The 20578-nt window shown below is 46.7% G+C and overlaps 1 long non-coding RNA gene across 3 annotated transcripts; it reads right to left on the reverse strand.

The window, feature by feature from the left end:
* Window positions 1-842: 842 nt before the first annotated feature.
* Window positions 843-8317, reverse strand: LOC143442896 (uncharacterized). Of its 3 annotated transcripts, none has more exons than XR_013111492.1 (4): window positions 6662-8317; window positions 3724-3853; window positions 2281-2489; window positions 843-1383 (listed from the first exon to the last, which is right to left on the reverse strand). It is a non-coding gene; the product is annotated as an uncharacterized LOC143442896 (long non-coding RNA). The 3 variants fall into 3 exon arrangements; XR_013111491.1 differs by adding an exon at window positions 4451-4557 and having other exon boundaries at window positions 843-2489; XR_013111490.1 differs by having other exon boundaries at window positions 843-2489.
* Window positions 8318-20578: the final 12261 nt, after the last annotated feature.

Below are 20578 nucleotides of genomic sequence, written 5' to 3' on the forward strand. Positions count from 1 at the left end.
CCCTCCAGAAACCATCAACTGTGAAGAGCTGCATTTTAGCATCTTTATCACAGTTTTTAAGGACTCTCTTCAAAGGCATTCTGTCTAGACTGCTTTCTTTCTTTCTTTCTTTCTTTCTTTCTTTCTTTCTTGGGAGGGGGGTTGTCATGTGTTTCTCATTCTCAACTACAAGTCTGCAGTCCTAGATACCATGGCAAAAGAAACTTCCTTGCCTATAGAAGCCGCAGCGGCACAGATCATGGACTTCCACATGGTTTCCAGTGGCAGTGCAGGCCACAGACAATGGCCTGTGTAAGCATCGGGGAACACTGACCTCAACATGGTCCCCATGTTGCAGCATGGAGCAGCATAGACCGCAGACAGCGTGAACCACATTAACATGAATCCTTAGGCGACAACACAGGCCACAAATACTAAGATGACCTCCAGTGGCCACATGGACTACAGACATCAACATGGCCTCCCGTGGCAGCACAGACCATGGATATCCACATGGCTTTCGGAAGCATCATAAATCATGCAGCAGCATAGACCATGGATACCAGCATGGATCATGGACACCAACATGGCCTCTTGAGGCCGCCCAACCCAGAAAATAAACCGTTCTCCATCTTGGACATCCCTGCACTGCTCAGAGTCAGGATGATAATGGATCTTGTGGCTTGTCAGTGAGTTCAGGGGTAGAGCCTGAGTGAGCTTCAGGCTGCTGCTTCACACTACCCTACCATAGTCCCTACTTGACATTCCCCTCCAGCCCGCAGCCCGCGGCCCCCGGCCCCCAGCCCCCAGCCCTCACTCCAGTCCCTCACAGCTGCACTCCTACACTTTTTGCTGCCCCCATCACAACCCATTCGCTACCTCTGCCTCCATGCTGCCCATTCCTTGTTCTGCCTCCCTCTACCACAAGCAAGCGCTGCTCCTCTCAGCTCCACCATCTTTCCCACCTCTCTATTGCACATTTATTCATTCAAAGTGTCATTCCAAACTGCATTGTCATACAGTGTGTATGTGCGTGCGTGCACATATATATATATATATATATATATATATATATATATATATTCACATGAAAATACTGATTACAATGAGTCATTGGGCTGATTCAAGGTTTCTGGTTCCCAAAACACCACAAACACTGGACTATAGTTGAGACTCTACTTGGATATCCTGTAGTTGCCCAGAGTCAGGTTGATCTTGAGGTTGGGTAGGGCATCTGGGAGCAGGGTCCTCAAGCACTTTAAGGCCACTGCACAACTCTCTGCCCTCTGTGCCTCTGCAGGCTCCTCCTGAGGCACAGTGTCTCCCCTCAGGGGTCTTTCAGGCTCCTCAGAGATGCTCCCTGGTCCTGTGAATGCTAGTGGCCACTGACAATTTGAATTCCTCCTTAAAAAAATAAAATTGAGACAGAATCTCTTACTGGCCTGCAACTCACCAAGTAGAATAGGCTGGCTGGCCAGTGAGCTCCTTGGAATTTCATGTCACTACCTCCAAATGCTGAGATTACAAGTACCACCACCCCTAGCTTTGGGGTGTTAAGATTTGAGGCAGGCTCTCCCTTCACAGCCCTGGCTGTCCTTGAACCCAGGAACTTCCTGACTCTGCTAGGAATGTAGGCATGTGCTGCCACACCTGGCTCTCTATCATCTTTGTACAGATTAAGAAACTGATCTTCAGATCCTACCCTGGCAATAGTTCAGTAATATGCTGAAGCCGTGCTGTCTGATTCACAAGTCTGCATTTCTCATTAGCACAGACAGCATTGAGACACTAATAAAGTTTTGAGACACCTACACGGAGGGGAGAGATGGAAAACTAGTACAGGCTTTCCTGTACCCACAGACATCTCACATCTGGAGAAATCTGTCTTGGCTTCTAAGACCTAGTGATACAGGCTCTGCTGGGTGTCTCCATGGCCTTAATGTCCTCCTTTGTAAAGGACAATCATAGGACGGCCCACCAGAGGGGACATCAAGATTGAATCCAAAAATACCTTAAAGCATCTGTCCCTTGGAGACGGCCAGTTCTGTGCTTGTGTTAACAGCACCGCAGTCACTAGGTAGCTAGAAGTGGGCAAGACTTTTTTACATTTGGTGGTTGGGATTTGTTAGTCCTTGAACCATATTCTTTGTTTTTCAGGTAGCCTAGGCTGGCATTGAACTTAAAAGCCTTCTGCTTCAACCTTGCTTCAACCTCCTGTGTCCTGAGACCACCATGCCACACTTTGAATCAACTCTTAATTGAAGTCATTCTCAGATACCTTGTAAGATACCTTGTCTCTACCTTGTAAGGTCTGCTTGTGTCAGCATCTGGCCAGAGGCACTTGCAATGCACTGAGCAAAAGAAAGAAAATTCAAGATGGTTTCCAGAGAACAGGATCTGGGCTCTTCTAGCCATTAGAAGGCTCGTCAGTCATTTCCTTGGGGGACCGGTTTAGAGTTGTACTGTTGTTAGGAATCCAGCTGATTCTGGGTCCTGAGCAGGACATGAACCTAAGTGTAAAATCAACAAAGCAACTTGATCTTCTCTTCATTGTTTCCTTACACAGCCAGTGGGATAAGCCACTTTCCTAGATACAAACTAGATACTGGATACAAACGTCAGGCCAACACCAGAACACTCCTTTTCTCTCCTGTTGTGTGCTCAGATGTACCCTGTGCACATGTGTGGAGGCTAAAGAAGACCCTCCCATGTCCTGCTTTACCATTCTAGACCATATTCCCTTGAGACAAGGTCTCTCCCTGAGCCTGGAGCTCACTCTTGGTCAGTCTGGTTGGCCAGCCATCCCCAGGGATCCTCCTGCCTCTGCTGCCACATGTCGCTGGGGTTATAGACCTGTGTACAGCCACGTTCTACTTTTATGAGTGCTGGAGATCTGAACTCAGGTCCTCTGGCTTGCATAGTGAGTGCTTTTATTCAGGAAGTTAAACAAACAAAAAGTTCTTTGCTGTATATGGTGGCACATACTTGAAGTCTTAGCCCAGGGAGACTGAGACAGGAGGTTTATGATTTTGATGCTGGTCCGGGTTACATAACACGTTTGAAAACAACCTGAGCATCTTAGTTACTTTTATATTGCTAAAAAAAAAAAAAAGACACCATGGCCAAAGCAATTCATTGGAATAAGAGTTTACCGGGGCTTACAGTTTTAGAGGGTGAGTCCTTGACCATCATGGTTTTGAGCATGGCACCAGACAGACATGTGCTGAAGCAACAGCTGAGAGCTCACATCTTATTCAAAAATACCAGGCAGAGAGAGCTAACTGGGAATGGGGCAGGTATTTGAATCCTCAAAGCTCGCATTGTAGGATATCCATCCTACAACAAGGCCACACCTCTTAATTCTTCCTAAATAAGGAACCAAGTAGAAACCAAGTATTTGAAAACAACATATGAGCCTATGGGAGCCATGCTCATCCAGACCACCACTTTCCACTCCCTGGTCCCACAGGCTCGTTGCTATGGCCGTATCGCTCATCTACATAGTGAATTCGACTTTGTCACTTGAGCCTCAAGTCACAGATTCAGTCCCATTGTAAAACTTAATATTCTAGCTAATATGTTAATAACTATGCCAAACTTTATCTGAAGGGATCTTTTTCCTCTTCCTCTATGCTGCTGGCCTCCTGGGAAGAAGGAAGTGAGTACCGTCTTTCCCCACAAACATACTCAAGAGAATGAAAGGGGGAAAGGAAGCATGGTTCATGGTGAGCAGGAACGACTTACCTGACTGCCTGAGCCCAAAGACAGACTGGCTCCTGGGCTTTCTTCTCACTGACTGCGGACAGGCAGTGTGGAAGCTGCTTCACACTTCTGCTGCCAAGATGTGCCAGCTATGATGGACTGTATCCTTACACTGGAAGCAATATAACCCCCTTTTACCAAGTTGCCTTTGTCAGATGCTGACTTAACGTAACAGGGAGTCACTAGTAGAACTCTGGTTTCTATTCTGTTTCTGTGACAGAAGAACTCTCTGACAAAAGAACAACTTGCCTGAGAAAAGGCTTACAAGAGAATAGGTTTGCTTGGCTCCCAGTGCCAGGTAACCGTTGATAGCTAGGGAGTCAAAGCAGCATAATGTGACACCTGGTCACATTATGTCCTCAGTCAAGACCAAAGCAAGAAATTAATGCATGCATATCTCTACTCAGCTCATCCTGGACCCAACCCCAGGGAATGGTGCCACTCACAGTGGTCTGAGTCTTTGCAAATTTGTTAACACAATCAACACAATCCACCACAGACATGCCCTCAGGACATCCTTATCCAAGTGATTCTAGATTGGGTCAAGTTAACAGTTAAAACTGCCACAAAACCTAACACTTGTCAGTAGGCTCCACCTTTTAAAGGCTCCATTGTCTCCCAATAGCAACATAATGAGGATCAAACAGTAAGCACATGAACATTTGTTCCAGACCCAAACCATAACAGCTTCCTTACAACTGTCTCTCACCTTCTAAGTGCTCAAAAGGTAAATCCCCATATCCTTGCACCTACAGAGAATTCAGGTCAAACTCTCTGTCACCTCTTGAAGAATTTGCTGTCTCCAGACTGGAGGGGCTGGAAGAAACACACCCCCCCCCCAACTTTTGAGTATGTGTGTTCGATAGGAAACAGAAGACAGGCTAATATTTGAAAAAAACCTCCTCTAAAGATTCTCTAAAACTGAGTGGCTTTTTTATATCCTCTTTGTGGAATAGGGATCTGTAAGACCAGGAGGATTTGAGTGACAGGATGATTTCCCAAGTACTGTCTGTAAAAACCAACAGCCTTATCTTATGTCTTAGTTGCTTTTCTATTGCTGTGATAGAATATCCCAACACAAACAACTTAAGGAAGAGTTTATTTTACTTCACTGTTCAAGGATACAGTCTACCATGGTGGGGGAGGCAGGGCAGCAGGAACTGGAAGCAGCTGATCTCATTACATCCACAGTTGGGGTGCAAAGAGAAAAATTCAAGCTGCCACTCAGATCTAGTTCTGCAATTACACAGTCCAAAGTTACAGCCCACGGAATGGTGCTGCCCACAGTGGGCAGCTCTCCCCATCACTTTGGGCGTTCCCAAAGGCCTCAGTTCTGTCAAACTGACAATTAACTTACCATCACAACTGGAAAGCCCTTTGCAGTTTTTATTGCTTTAATTTCTGTCTCGTAATTTCCTGATTTACTTTGTCAAGCAGAGACAATGCCCATGTTTACTTAGTGAAGTTTTTAAGGAGATGACATCATACCACTGATGAACATAAAGCAGGAAGCAGGGATCCAGCAAAGCCTCAGATACATGCTAACAATAGTCACCCAGCTCTTCTGTTCCCAGTGTAACACATAGGGAGCATTGGATAAATGCTTACAATTTATCCAATGACACCTGTCTGAGTTGGAAGGTGGTGTTTGTTTGTGTTTGAAGTGTCTGTACACTTGGTCTGAACACTTGGTCTCCAGCAGGCCACAATGTTTGGGAAGGTTATGGAACCTTTCAGGAAGTGGAACTGTAGAAATTTAAAATTAATAAAAAGCTCCTATTTCAGTTCTAGACTCAAACATTAACGTCCCCCAGGGACACATCCTATGAGAAGCACATTCCAAAGACTCAAACAAACATTCCAGGAAGAAAGACCCTAGATAAGAGTTTATGAGCCTTTAACACAGTAAAACCTGGGTAAACAGAAGCTACTTAAGCTGACCTTCTTTGTTATAAAAGATAAGGTTCTCCCACCAGAGGGGGGAGACAGGGAGGCAGATGTTCATGTATCTCCACCAGTCAAAGATAGTTGATATATCTAGGTTGGGTATTGGGTTACACCTCTGATTGAGCAATACCAAACTTATAAAGCCTTTGATTAACATTTTTTTAAAAAAAATGTATAAGTGCAAAAAGGAAAAGGGGGCATGGGATAGGGGTTTTCTAAGGGGGGGGATGGGGAAAGGGGATGGCATCTGAAGTGTAAATAAAATATCCAATAAAAAAGAAAGAAAGAAAAAAAAAGATAAAGTGCAAATTTGAGTTACTTAGCAACCAGGCCTGGGAACGGAAACCGAGCCTGAGAACGGCTGTTGGAGTTTGGCCTTTATGGTTAATGTTTAAGAAGTAATTGTATAACTGCCCTTATAAATTCTGTAAAAATAGTATAAAAGCTGCCCTCAGCTATAATTGGGGGTTCTTCTTGCTGGAATACAAGGGAACCCTAGTGCACTGGCTTTTATCAATTTATTAATAAACCTCATTATATTGCAGCGAGTCCCGCATCTATGAGTGTCTCTGGGGGAGCACGTTCCTTGGTTTTGGATTTTAAGAATCCAACAGAACCTTGCTGGAGGAAGTGGGTCCCATGGGCAGAACTTGAGACTATAGCTGAGGGGCACTGCCTGCTAACTCTCTGGCTGTTGACACAATGTGATCACCTGGCCTCCTGCCCCTCCTGCCCCTCCTGCCCCTCCTGCCCCTCCTGCCCCTCCTGCCCCTCCTGCCCCTCCTGCCCCTCCTGCCCCTCCTGCCCCTCCTGCCCCTCCTGCCCCTCCTGCCTCCATATGGTCTGTAACCCCTGAGCTATAAGCCACAATAAGCCCCTCTTAGAACTCTTAACCTTGCTTCTTGTCAGAAACTTTGTTAGAGTAACAAAAACAAACAAACAAACAAACAACAAAAAAACCAGTAACCAGTACCGTAGGTTTTGTGTAGGATGGAGCATGTGGGTCTGGAAGCGGCCAACTGTGCTGGGAGGGAGAGAGACTAAGCCTTCTGGACAGGTAGAGAAGTGTTGTTTGTTGGGCCATGCCATCTTTAATGACAGGCCGAGGTCAGTCAGACAGAGGATATTCTGTGTAAGTTAGTGGAGCTGTCACTTTGAACTGCCCTAAACAGTAAAGGAAAGCAACCACTCCCCTTGCCCCAGCAGCGCTGCACTGAAGCAGAGCAGTCTGCAGCATGTGAGGCCTTGGCATCAGTTCCTCTTCTTGGCTTTCTCAGCCAGGCAGGCTCTACCTGGGGGAGCAGGGTAAATGAGACATTTTCTTCCAGTTCAGACTGAGGGGATGCTTGGAGTGTCTTCATTCTAGTCCTTTCAGATAACACTCACCATTACCATTCAGCCTTGTGTTGTCCATGTCTATCCTCCAAGCCAAACTGCTACCATTCTTATGAGTTAAACTCTGCCCTCTTGCAAAAAGTCTTCGCAGCTGGGCTTGTTGAGTGTTGGTGGTCTCTCTGAAGGAGGAGCAGAGAGGATCACAGGACCACCACTCATCCAATCACTCTCCCGGCCAGTTGTATGCAATTCTGCCCTAATTTCGAGATTGGCGCTTCAGATGGAAGAGGCGCTTCAGAACATAGACTGGGAAGAGCTGGGGGGGGGGGGACTCCATCTGTGGCTACTAGGGAGTCATATCCCTGTGGGTGCACACCCTCCAGTGTTTCTGCTCTAAGCACACCCACACTCCTGCCCATAATCACCCTGTTACTCCGTAAGGAAGTGAACTTTTGTGGAATTGTGCCTCAGTTTGTCATTGCAACCTTTGAAGGAGGGGTACATGTTGTTTATATCTCCCCCAGCTGTGTTACCTACCCTGTGCAAAGTATGTCACTTCTTCATGCCTTCATTTCCTCTAGAGGTAGCAATAGGCCCTAGCTAGTAGGGGTTAGGGGAAAATCAAAATTGACTTTTACACAGCTTAGTAATATACAAAATTTCTTGTCTGTAGATTGTATCAAAGCCAGCTCGTGTTATTTAAACCTTGGGTATTGTCACCCCATGGCCTGATAACTCTCCAGTTACTGCAAGTGTCTCCAGCTCCTGCTTAGGCTGGCTCTCAGTCAGGCAGGCCTCAGTGTGGCTAGATCCAAAGTCACAGAGACCTAGGAGATGAGCTCCATATATTTTTTTTTCATAAATACCAGGCCTAAGTGGGTCTTTTCACTTCATAGGCCAGAGTCTGCCACAGGAATCCAAGCCTTCCATGGGCTCACTAGCAGGAAGGGAGCCAGGAGGAAATGCTCCCATTCGGACTATGCAATCTCATCATCTAAAAGGCCAGAACACTGTCAAACAGTCCGAACCATGATCCTCTCCCAGAGGGAATTGCCGAAACTGCCCTGGTGGGGTGTTGATGGAGGAGTGACGTCCCTCTTCTCCTCTGCTGAGCTTCTCTGTGCATCAGGACTGCCAGTGGTGTGTACGGGAGAGGAGGGGAGTGCAGGCGACAGAACCAGGTTAAACCCCAGTGTTTAGCTCACCTTCTGGATCACAGCTGAAAAGAAAAAAAAAAATGCAATCCTTCCTCACTTAGTATCAGTAGGGTAGCCTAAGACTGCCCTTCAGTGAGTCTGTCCCATGGAGAGGACCTTTTGGTGACACCAAGTGGATCCCCACTCTATTTATAAACGCTGTTTGTTTAATAAGAGTCCGGTCTCCCAGAATAAGTAATGAGCTCATCCTGGGAACTGGCCAGAGCCTAGGACTCGGTAAACCCCTCCCCCTTTCCTCTGGTTTGGGAAGGGATTCTGTAGGTCAGAGGTCAGTCCCTTCTGTTGCCTGGTGAGGCTTGAGACCCAGACACATTTGTACACCCAGATTTCTGATTAGTGCTCAGTGTGTTTCAGGAGGACTGGAGTTATTTAGTTTACAAGTTAAAGATTGGCTGTGATCTTCTTGTCACCGCTAAGGGTTGACAGAAACAAAGCAAAACAAACAAACAAACAACAACAACAACAAAAAAAACAAGTTTTTGGTGAAATCTAAGGTGCAGAGAAACCCCGCCAGGACACCAAGGAAGGAGGATAGAGGATGGAGAAGAAACACCCAAATCTTCTTAGTATCCTCCCAAACTGGCAGCAAGGACCCAGTTATCTCGCAGACACAACCACACCCCTGGGTGTTTTTATTTTGTTTTGTTTTTTTAGCTTATTGATAGACATGGGAGCCATGACCCACTTAAACTTTAAGTATCTGACCCAGAACTTACTGCACCAAAGTCCAAAGAAGCATTGTCCCTTGCAAACTAGTTCAGTTTGTGCTAGAAGCTTCCCCCATTTACTGGCATGTGGTTCAGTGACCCTAGAAGCAGAGCTGCCCAGTCTGAATGGAACCTTTGGACTTGACTGGGTTTGCTGACACATTGTATCTTGCCGTCATTCTCCCGCTCTGTGAACTTAACCACTTTCTCTGGCTACTTCGTTTGTTTGTCCCCTTATTTGCTGACCCTTTCCTCTATGCCCGAGGTGATGCTATGGCAGATGCCGATGTTTACGTGAAAAATGTCAGTGTTCTTCGTCTCTTGCAGATGAGTTGGCTGCCTCTGGGCTCCATTCACATTCAGTCTTTCATTCAAAAAGTACCTCATGATGGCAGTAGGAGTGATGGCTGATTATAAAGAGCTTGCCACACAAACATGAGGACATGAATTCAGGTTCACAATGCCCATGTAAAATGTTGGGTGTGGTGACATGACTGTAATCTCGGTGCTGGTGAGGTGGAAACAGGAGGATCACTGGCGGCCAGCATGGCCTACATCTAGCCTCTATAATCACCCACATATCTGTACACATCTCACACACATACACAAAGTGCTTAGGAGGCATAGTCTGCTAGGTACAAGGCTGGGTGTGGTAGTTGGAATAAGAAGGATCCCTATAGGCTTATGTATTTGAATATTTGGTCACTAGGAAGTGGCACTGCTTGAGAAGAATTAGGAGGTGCGGCCTTGTTGGAGTAGGTGTGGCCCGGGGAGTTTGGATTAGGAAAGCAGTTGAGTGCTTTAAATGGGGGCTTAATGGGGCATACTAGGGGGAGCATGAAAGACTGGGGCTGAGAGCAATGTAGATTATGACAACACAGCTCAAGAGCTTTCAGAGGGGAAGAATATTAATAACTGGCCTAGAGACCATTCTGAAGATGTTTGGTGAAGAATATGGCTGCTTTTTGCCGTTGTCCAAAAGTCTGCATGAGGCAAAATTGAAGAGTTTTGGATTGATGGCCCCGGCAGAGGACTGGACAGCCTAGTATTGACTCGGTTGTGCAGTTATTCTTATGCAGATCTACAATACAAATGTGCAAGAAGCACAAGGAAAAACGAAAGATAGAAGTTTGAGGAGAAAAAGGAGCACCAGGAATGTCATGGGCTAAGTCCCAGGCTCAAAGAGAAAGTCTAAAGAAAACCTCCATGCTAAGTGGAACAAAGGGATTGGTGACCTCAGGGCAAGACCCCACACAGCTAGGCTTCCAATTTGGGAAAAGGAAGGAAAGGAAAGCTTAAGCAGAGAAGGAAACCATTGAAAACAGAAAGATGGTACAGGTGTGAGAGACGGTACCATGTCCCAGCCCCACCAAGCATCAGATCTGGGCAGGTTAGGCCGTGTGGTTCTGGCTTTAGAGTCAAGGATACAGGAAGAAAGGGGTTGTAGAATCTCCCTCTGAGACTAAGAAAAGCTGCTGAGGTCAGGTGTGTGGCAGGGGTGTCATTAGAAGCAGGCTTTGAGGTTTCAAAAGTCCAAGCCAGGCCCAGTGGCTCTCTCTTCCTGATGCCTGCAGATCCAGATGTAGAACTCTCAGCTACTTCTCCAGCACCATGTATGCCTGAGTGACACCATGCTCCTCTCCATGATAATGGGAGGCCGGGGTGGGTGGGTGGGGACTAAACCTCTGAAACTGTAAACAAAGCCAACTAAATACTTTCTTCTGTATGAGTTGCCATCCATGGTCATGGTTTCTCTTCACAGCAGTAAAACATTGACCAAAATATTGGATAATTCAGTACAGCAGGATCGGTCCATGCTCTTGAGAAGTCTGAAGTCCATTGGGGAAGGTGGATATTATAACCCAATAACCACATAAAAATAAAGATATTCCAAATGATGGGGAATTTATATGGGAGCCTGACTGGGGGATGAGCATGGTTGAGTGACCGAACAATGAACCACCGCTCTGTCCCTGGAGTGACCCTGGTGCTGAGTCATCTGCTGAGAACTGAGAGTGGTAGCTGTGGCAGCTCATGTGTTACCCAGTCACCCTGAAGACAGCCATAGGCTAGTACATCTCTGGTTGAGTTTGTAGCCACAGAGACAACAGGGCCTCCAACTGGGTGTCTTTCACATTGAGACTTTGGCCTTCACTTATGGGTCTGCAATGTGAATGGTGAACCATTCTTTTTGTTGACTTTCTGGACAATTTCTTATTCTGATTCAGTGTGACTGCCACTTTTGGACTTGAAAAAAAAGTCTGAAAATTTGATGTTAAAACTTCATGTGTATATGTGTGCATATGCATGGTTGTGTTGGGGTCCTTGGAGGCCAGAAGAGGGCACCACATCTGCTGGAACTGGAGCGGCAGGCAATTATTAGTCCATAGGTACTGGGAACTGAACTCTAGTCCTTTGTAAGAGCAAGCAGCAAGCACACAGCAACTGAGCCATCTCTTCAGCCTCTGTGTCCATCACTTTAGTAAGCACCAATTTAAAATTATGAGAATCAGAGAAATTATCCTTTGCTAAACACTTTTGGAAAGCCATTCAGGTATGACTGTTCGTTCATTAGTCAACAAATAAACATTAAACACTGAAAATGTGCCAGTCACAGAGCTAGTGTTCAGAAGCTATGACTTAAGATTCAGAAGCTATAATTCAGAAGCTAAGCCTGGACCGAGTTTAATCTTGCTTCCTGAAGCTGACCATCCAAAGAGATGCTCACCTTATCATAGAACGTGATAATGCCATACATGCTAGTGTTGCCCAAGATGTAGGGGTTGTTGCTTTTGACGGTCTTCACCTTGAAGTGGAGTCAGTTATGCACAAATTTGAGAGAACCGCCTTCTGAATGGGAGCAGCAGCAGATGAGACTATCTGAGGCACGAAGGGCAGGGGGTGATTGCCTTGTTTGAAGAAGCTCTGTGACTGAACCTATGTGAGGAGACAGGAATGTGGTTTGATCTCCAGTACAGAGTACAAATGTGACATTTTAACCTGTCTTCCCAGGAGAGATTTCATAGACTGGATGAAATTTTGAGAACACAGATTTGGGAACCTCATTTTTTGGTGGTGGTGGTGGTATGTGTGTGTGTGTGTGTGTGTGTGTGTGTGTGTGTGTGTAACATGTGTGTGTGTATACAGCACATGTGTGTGCAGCACATGTGTATGTGTACATGTGTTCAGCACATGTATATGTGCATGTGTGTGCAGTACATTGTGTATGTGCATGTGTGTATAGCACATGTGTATGTACATGTGTATGTGAAGCACATGTGTATGTATATGTGCATGTGTGTGCAGCACATATGTATGTGTATGTGCATGTGTGTGCAGCACATATGTATGTGTATGTGCATGTGTGTGCAGCACATATGTATGTGCCGCACATGTGTATGTTTATGTGCATATATATGTGCAGCACATGTGCATGTGTGTGCACATGTGTGTTCAGAAGACAGAGGTCAACATTGGGTTTCTTTCTTATCTCATCTCATCTTACTGTTTTGATTCACGGTCTCTCACTAAACACAGTGTTCACTGACTGGCTGGGCTGTGAGCCCCAGGATCCTCCACTCTCTGCCTCTTCATGCCCCATCAGCTCTAGGATTGCACATGTGCAGTGATGTGCCTGGCTTTTTAAACATGACTATAAGGATCCAAACTCAGGTCCTCATGCTTGCATGGCAGGCACTTACCAACTCTGCCACCTCTCTAGCCACAGATCTGGGACACTTAGAGCAGATTCCCAGATGAACTTAAACCTGGAAAGATAAGAAATTAACACTGGTACATTTAGACTAAGAATAATCACTCCCAACCTCAGAGGCTTTCTGGGGAGGAACAGATGAAACTAAAACATGAACCAACCACAGCTTAACATCCATCCCTACCTTCAAGACTGGGTTAAGATGACTCAGAAGTATCTCCCACTTGCTGCCTTCACATCAGAGTGATTGACATGGGCAGAGGGATGGGCATGGAACCCACTCAGAGGCCAAGGCAACCCAAGAGACACTGCTTCCTCTCTTATCCCTGGGAACAAAGATGTGATACTTAGAACTATTGCAGCTATTTGTGACCACAGAGGAAGAAGGTTCTAGACTGTGTGGGGCCTTAGAGGAGTACAGAGTAACTTCTGGGCATAAGCCAACTGCACAGAGGCAAAGTGGTAGAGGACACCAAGTCCTGCAACAGCACTGAGTATCAAGATGCAGCCTCATCTGAAGCCCAGCCTACTGCAGGATATTTTAATGGCCTCAGCCATGTAAACATTCTTTATTATATAAGCTGGCTTTGGTTGGGTTTGTGTGTTGTATAACACAAAGCTCACAACCTTGCAGTAGGTACCGCCTATCACTGCCAAGGGCCTCCATTCTGCACACCCTGTTCCTTTGAGGAAGAGAGCCTGTATGAAACCCAAATAAAAGGTCCCGCCTCCCCCTTCTCTCTTCCAGTGTTTCCATGCCTCCTATCACCATAGCATTGAGACTCTCAGAGAAAGGCAGAGGAAGCAGAGGAGGAGAGGAGGCCCATCTCCATGCTGGGTTGCCACACTGGGGGGAACATGAGGCGGCTCCAAGCCTGACATTTCAGGATCGAGATAACAGGGTAAAAATAAACTCTCAAGCGCCTGTGGTGGTGCTTGCTTCTCTGCTTCACAATTCTTATCTCTCCCCCTTTGGGGACAGAAAGGTTCCTTTCAGGTCACCATTCAGGCTGCCTCTTCCAAGCCCTGAGTGGGGAGGAAGTGGAGGGGTTGGTTTGTATCTGCCCACACATGCCTGTTCACTATGGAAGTCAGGCAATTTCAGCGTCTCCTCATGGTCCCTTCTTTAGACTTTGCAAATTCTCTTTCTCTTTTGATGTTGACATAGCCTAGGGGATGAAGGAAGCTGGAGCTGCAGGTCTCTACTTTCCTGGAGGGCAGACAAGGGATATACCTAACATCATACTTCTAATGAACAGGGTGCCCTGATCTCACCCTGCAGTTCTCTTCTGTGGCTCTACATTTGAATGTGTCAGAAAGAGCCTGACTCCTTTAGGGATGTTGACAGTCATACAGCTGAATACTATAGTTTCTGGGGGTGACAATCCTGGCACACAGTATATGAGCATCACTATGTGACACCTTACAGACACACTTTCCCAGCATACTTTGTCAGAGTTTTGCTTTCACCACAAAGGGTTGCCTAGATTATGGTGCACACCTACCTCTATGATGCCACCATTGAGGAAACTGAGGTGTAAGGACTGTGAGTTTGAGGCCAGCCTGAACTACATTGTGAGTCCTGTCTCAAAAAAAAAAAAAAGAAAGAAAGAAAGGAAAGAAAGATCCAAAGATAGATAGATAGATGATAGATAGATAGTTAGATAGGTAGATAGATAGATAGATAGATAGATAGATAGATAGGAGAAGGTGGGGGGGAAAGGAGGGGGTGGGAGAGGAAGAGGGAAGTAATGGCCGATGAGCTAGTATTAGTGGCCAGAAGTGTCCTTGGGTCACCAGGCTTCACAGAGGGTCCTGGGCCTCAGTTTCCCCACCTATAAAATGCTGATGAAGACTGAGCCTCTGTGGCAAAATCGTTGCAGATTAAGTAAGTGTGGCCTGCACTGTGTGGATGAGGGACACTTGGAGCTTCTGTGACAGCAGCAGCTATTCATGCGCCAATGTGTAGGCACTGCCACTTCTCTACGTCAGTAGGCCAGGCCCCTGGAGCTATTTCTGTATTCTGTTTTGTTTTGGCTCTTTGAGACAAGGTCTCTTTAGCCCAAGCTAGACTTCAGCTGGATACACAGCTGAACTGGATACATGGCTGAAGGTGTTCTTGAACTCCTTGTCCCCTCCTCTGCTTCCTGAGAACACACTATGCACGGGGTTCTTTCTGTCACTGCTGCCAAGGATTTTTACTGAGCCATTTCATCAGTTAAGACTCTTGTGGTTGCAAGTGACTGGAAGAGCAAACCTAACAGGATTACATGAAAGGAGAATTCATTGGCTTTGCAGTAGCCTCTGAAAGCCATGGGTATAGAGTTTAGCTTCAGGCAGAGCTGGATCCAGGGAAGGAAACGATAACATCAGGATTGGGTTTCTCTCCCCACCCCCATTTCCCTCTTCCACTCCCTCTCTGTTGACTCCCCCAGTGTTAAAAGAAATGGCCATGGGAGACTAATATCTCAGTCTCCTAGGTTCAGAGCCAGTGGGGAAGTCTCAACCCCAGCACTAGCAGCAGAAGACTTTGTGTTTCTCTCATTGCCTAGACCCAGATAGCACTGTGAATGGACCAGAGTGTCCAGGGAGAGAGAGGCTTAGATGGTGACAGACTCCATAGCCAGAGATGGTTCCTTCCACTAGATGTCCAGATTTGAGTAGTCACTGTCTACCCCAGGAAGTCAGCTATTGCTACTATGAAGGTGGGTTTACAGTCACTGGCCTCCCTAAATTGTATCTCAAAGTATATACAGATGATCAACTGTTGAAATTACAAACACTTTCTGTCTCAGGAGTTCAGAGACAGAGTTGTCAAACATTCTGGAAGCCATGGGTTCAGTTCCCAGCACTGAAACAACAACACTTGTCACCTAGGGACCACGCCCCATCCCACCACCACCCCACCACACCCCACCCAGTGTTAACTGCTGGCCAGTTGGATCAATAGGAACCTTCCCTGGACATGCTAGATGAAAAGCCAGTTAATCAGGGATTAAGAATCTGGCTCTTCTCCAAGTTTCCCTGTTCATTGTTTATCTTTTGTCTTCTTAATAGAAGCAGGAACAAGCCTCTTTCATAGAATACAAGATATACACACAGCAGGGCTGGGAGATGGTTCAGTAGATAATGAGTTTGCTTCACAGGCACGAGGACCTGAGTTCTATCCCAAGAACACACATAAAAAAGTGCAGTGTGGTTGTGAAGGCTTGAGAATTTAGTGCTGAGGACAATGCATGAGTATGTGTGTGCACACACACAAACACACACACAAGCACTCACATACACTCACATGTATGCACACACACACGGTGGGGGGTCAACTTCTATTAAAGTGTATCTAGGTTTTTCGTGTGTTTTGTTTTTTGCTTATTCTAAGCCTGGGAAAGATTGCTTGTGTCATTAGAAGTAAAGTTAGCCACTTTGGAGAAGGTGTCAAGGCTGACTCTAGCACCAACTTGAGACATTCTGAAATGAAACTGATCAGAAACAAATTATAAAGGGAGCAACTTTCCCTTTAGATGATTCTGTTAGGTTGCATGCTGGTAGTCAATGTTGTCTTTGCCACTCACGGCTCTCTGATGTACCTTGAGGGAGCACATATTTGTCCCACTTTGGTTATGAGAACATGATGTATGCTGGCCCAGCTGCAGCCTCATATTCACTTCCCAAGCTTCCTCTCTGTCCTCTCTTCCCTCAAGCCTGTAGGAGAAATGGAAAACAGGGCAAGTGAGCCAGGAGAGAAGTCTTTTAAAATAATTATGGTAATTATGTATGCCTCTCCAGAGGGAGCCTCTGGGAATCACTCCTTAAAGACTGGAAAGAATTTCCTCTTTTGATCTTGATTCTGAGCCAGAGAAAATCGAATTAAGAAAGAAAAGCAAGAGACAGATCTCACTAAGAAGGACAGCACAGAGCTGGGGCCTTAAGTGGGGTCTGGAGAAAAGATAACTAAAGGGACCGTCCCCAGGGACCTCCCAGCCTTCCCAACTGTTGATTCCCCTGGGAAGCTGCTTTCCACATCAGAGAAAAAATGGCTTCCACCAAGTACTGTCTTTACATCTAGCCTGCAAGACTTTAGTCCCCTTGTGGGTGGGGCCTGGAGAATGTTCCCTTCCAAGCTGTTGAGGACACAGTTTCTATGCCTGAAGTGTGGCTGTCCAGGCCCCTTGACATGACCAGAACAGCCCCAAGGACTCTCACTGAGTCCCCTCTAGTCAGTGCAGTGGGACCAGCCATCGTAGGTGTGTGAGAAGGTTGCTTTTCGCTCCTATTGAAGCATGGGGCAAAACGGGCTGTCACTTCTCTAAATTTTCTTCTGTGGTTGCTAAGCAGCACGCCTCTGCTGCATTTCCACTTCCCTCTGCTCCTGCTGTCTTTGTGTCTCTCCACCCTCCACCCCCACACAGGCACAGTGCTCTTTCCTGCCTAAGTGTGGAGAGCAGGGATCTTCCTGCTCCAAGGATGGCAGGGAAGGTGCCGCTGCCAGGGAAGGCGCTTTCATGAAGATGCTCCCACAGAGGTGCATGTCCTGTGCCAGCCTGCTCAGAACATGTGCAGAAGCAGTGCTGGAGACCTTTGGAATCTCCCAGCAGACCTAAGCTCTGAGGCTAACCCCAGCCACTCTCCCATCCACCCTCCTGTCCATTTATCCATCCTCCATCCATGAGCCTATCCATGCATACATTCATATATCCTACCCATCCACCCATTTATTTCTGTCTTCTTTCCTCTCTCCCTGGAAGCTAGAAGGGGAAGCTCAAATGCATGCTGGCTCCAGGTAGGTATTGTAACGAGGGAAGGAGACCAGGGCTAAGATAGACTAGCTTGTGCCAGCTGTTGACACAGTTCAAAACTCAATGCATGAGGGCTGGAATGATAGCTCAGCCTGTGATGTGTTTGCAGCAAGCATGAAGACCTCAGCAAACACGAAGGGTTTCCAATATATACATAAAAAGCCAGATGTGATGGCACACAACTGGAACCTCAGTGTAGGAATGTTGATGGGTAGGTGGGTGGATTCCTGGGACTTGCTGGCCAGACAGTCTAGCAGAATCACTGAGCTCAAGGTTCAATGAAAGAGATTCCCTGCCTTTAAATAAAGAAATAAAATGGAGGAAAAAGTTAAGGAAAACTTTCAGTGTTGCTCTCCAGCCTCCACATTTGTGGACACACGTGTGCGCACAGAAAAACAAACAGAACAGGCCAAGCAGAAACCTATCTGTAGCTATCAAGTTCAAGGAGGCTTTGGAAGGCCAGCTTACAGTGAGCCCATCTGACCGTTAGGTAGACAGCTGTGGCCGCAGAGTCGAACACAGTTGGGAGGAAGGCCTGCTCTGAGCTGCAAGATGTTACTCCTAAAGCTTCCTTAAAGAAGGAAGAAGGCTTTAGGCATCCTGGACCCTGATTCCTACAGGACCCTCATTCAGTCAAGTAAGAGGGTAGCCCTGCTGGATGCAAGACAGATAGGATATTTCCCAAAGCCACCTGAACCCATCACTTAGCCCAGTCTGAGGCCAGAAAGGCCACATGCTAATGAGGGTCAGTACTGGACAGATGTGGCCACAAGAGATTTCCAAGGACCAGAGAGTAGCTTACACATCCCAGCGGGATGACTTCAGGACAAAAAGGGATATAATAACAAGAGGAGCTCTGACCAAGATCAGAGCCTTTTGGAGGCTTTATTGCCGGGGTTTCCCTAAAGCCTGAGGCAGAGCCCAGTAGTCCCATAGGACCTTCCTACTTTTTTTCCCCATCAGCCACAAAGATGATGAGAGACCTTAGCCCTTGGAGTATGCCATCCAAATCCCAGAGCAAGCAAAGGGATAGCCAAGTGCTCAGAGTTCTGTTTGGTTTCTGGTTTGTGGACATGAAAGCTTCAGAGGCCAGAGCTCAGAGGACACATTTCTGGCATGCTCTGCTATGCACGGGGAATGACCTCCAGGGTGCCCACCTCTGCCCCCACTCCTACCCCAGAGTATCTTCCTTGCCCTGCTCGACTACAGGATGGACCTTGATCTCTCTGCCCCAGGGCTCTCAGGCCTGGTTCTCCCTGAGGTACAGGGTTGCCTCTGGCTGGAATTACAGATGTATATCTGGATCTTATCACCAAAGGCTGCCCAGCACCCATCCTTTAGTCTCTATGAAGGACTGAAGAGCATGTGGCTCAGTGAAGGAAGTAACCATACAGGCACAGCCTCGTCCACATCACATCCCCAGGGTCCTGGGGTTAAACCTGCTCCCAGGAGCCTCCAGCAGCTAATGAGGAACAGCTGGGAATACAAAAGCAATTGGACTGGTGCTGCTAGCTTATTTATGTGTTTTGTTTTAAGAGCAGAGTGGGGTGTGGAGGGAGGGCGCGGGGAGGGTACTCTCTTTGGAGGTCTTTTTTCCCTCTGCTTTCAAAGGAGGGGTTAAGGGAGCAAAAGAAGGTAGTAGAAAATTGGATTATAAAAATAGTCAGTTCTAGGGGTAGCAAGATGGCAAGGCTGATATATATGCTTGCACAGCAGAGCCAGGATCTTCCAGCAAGCAGCGATAGGGAAGTGGGGTAGTGGTAAAAGCCAGGGTGGTGAAGGGGCGGTAACAGTAGGCACCTTATAAGGATTTGGTATTTATCTCTAATCTGGTTTCATCCCCATTTGATAGATAGGAAAATACAGGTCAGAGAGCTCAGGCAGTTTCTAAGAGATGGGTGCAGAGTGGAGACCCCAGATTGCTCCTAGCTCAAGCTTTTTCTGCAGGGAAAGGAATACCCCAGAGATAATGTCAGATGTCATCGAAGTCTTTTAAGTATCACATTTCACATATTTAACTTTGTGTATGTGTATGGACTCTTGCTGGTTTGCCTACATCAGAGGACAACTTATAGAAGTTGTTTCCCAAGAATCAAACTAAGTTTGTCAGGGTTGGTGGCAAGTACCTTTACCCACAGAGCCATCTGGCTGGCCCAGATTGCTGGAATACATTTAAGAAACATGTCTGAATGTGGGAAACCCAGAGGAACCAATTCAACCCCACTCAGGACTTCCAGAGGCCAGTCTAAACCTCTTTGTATCAGCTTCTGAAACCCTGGGAAATGTTCATAAAAATTCTTCCAAACAACAAAGGCTATGCAAGACGAGCTTACAATGAGCCCATTTGAGGGTTAGGTAGATGGCTTTGGCCACAGAGTAGAGGACAGATAGGAGGAAGATAGCCAGGGGCTGAGGATATAGCTCCACACAGAGAGCTTACATAACATTCACGGGGCTGTGGGCTCCATCTCTAGCCCACCACAATACAAAAGGAAGCAAAGAGATTTTCAAGCCAGTGGGGTATATGGAATAATACAGCATTGACCTGCTGTCAAGCTTAACAATGAGATGTTGTTCCAACAGAGTCCTGTCCTGTGTCCCTTCCTGTCCCCACCAGAGTCCTGTCCTGTGCCCCTTCCTGTCCCCACCATGTAGCAGGATATTTTCCCCACAACATTTACCATAAACTCAGTAATTTGGGAGTAGCTAATGTGGGAGGAATAAGGAGAGGAAGAGGAGGATCTAGGAAGAGGCAGAGATGTAGGAGCCATGGAGAACCAGGCACGTTATTGAGAGCAGTCCTGGGTAACAATTTATATGATAAGGTTAGATATTGGGACACACCTCTAATTGTGTGGGCATCTTGTTTACTGAGCATTACCAAACATATAAAGCCTTTGGATAATCTTTAAGCATTAGAGTCTCATTTCTACCAGGTACCAACCGAGTGGATGGTGGGATGGTCTGGGCTCAGCCCAGCCTTGTGGAGACAGCATGGTAGACTGACAGAGCCATCTCCCAGGCTGGCGTCTTGTGAGTGCCAGGGCTGGTGTTTCTGGCTGGCCGTTTCTAGCTGTGGCACACGTGTGGCCTCTGGTCGGGGAACATGGCAGCAGAGCTAAG

Source organism: Arvicanthis niloticus, chromosome 6, assembly GCF_011762505.2.
Source record: "Arvicanthis niloticus isolate mArvNil1 chromosome 6, mArvNil1.pat.X, whole genome shotgun sequence".
Classification (NCBI taxonomy): Eukaryota; Metazoa; Chordata; class Mammalia; order Rodentia; family Muridae; genus Arvicanthis; species Arvicanthis niloticus.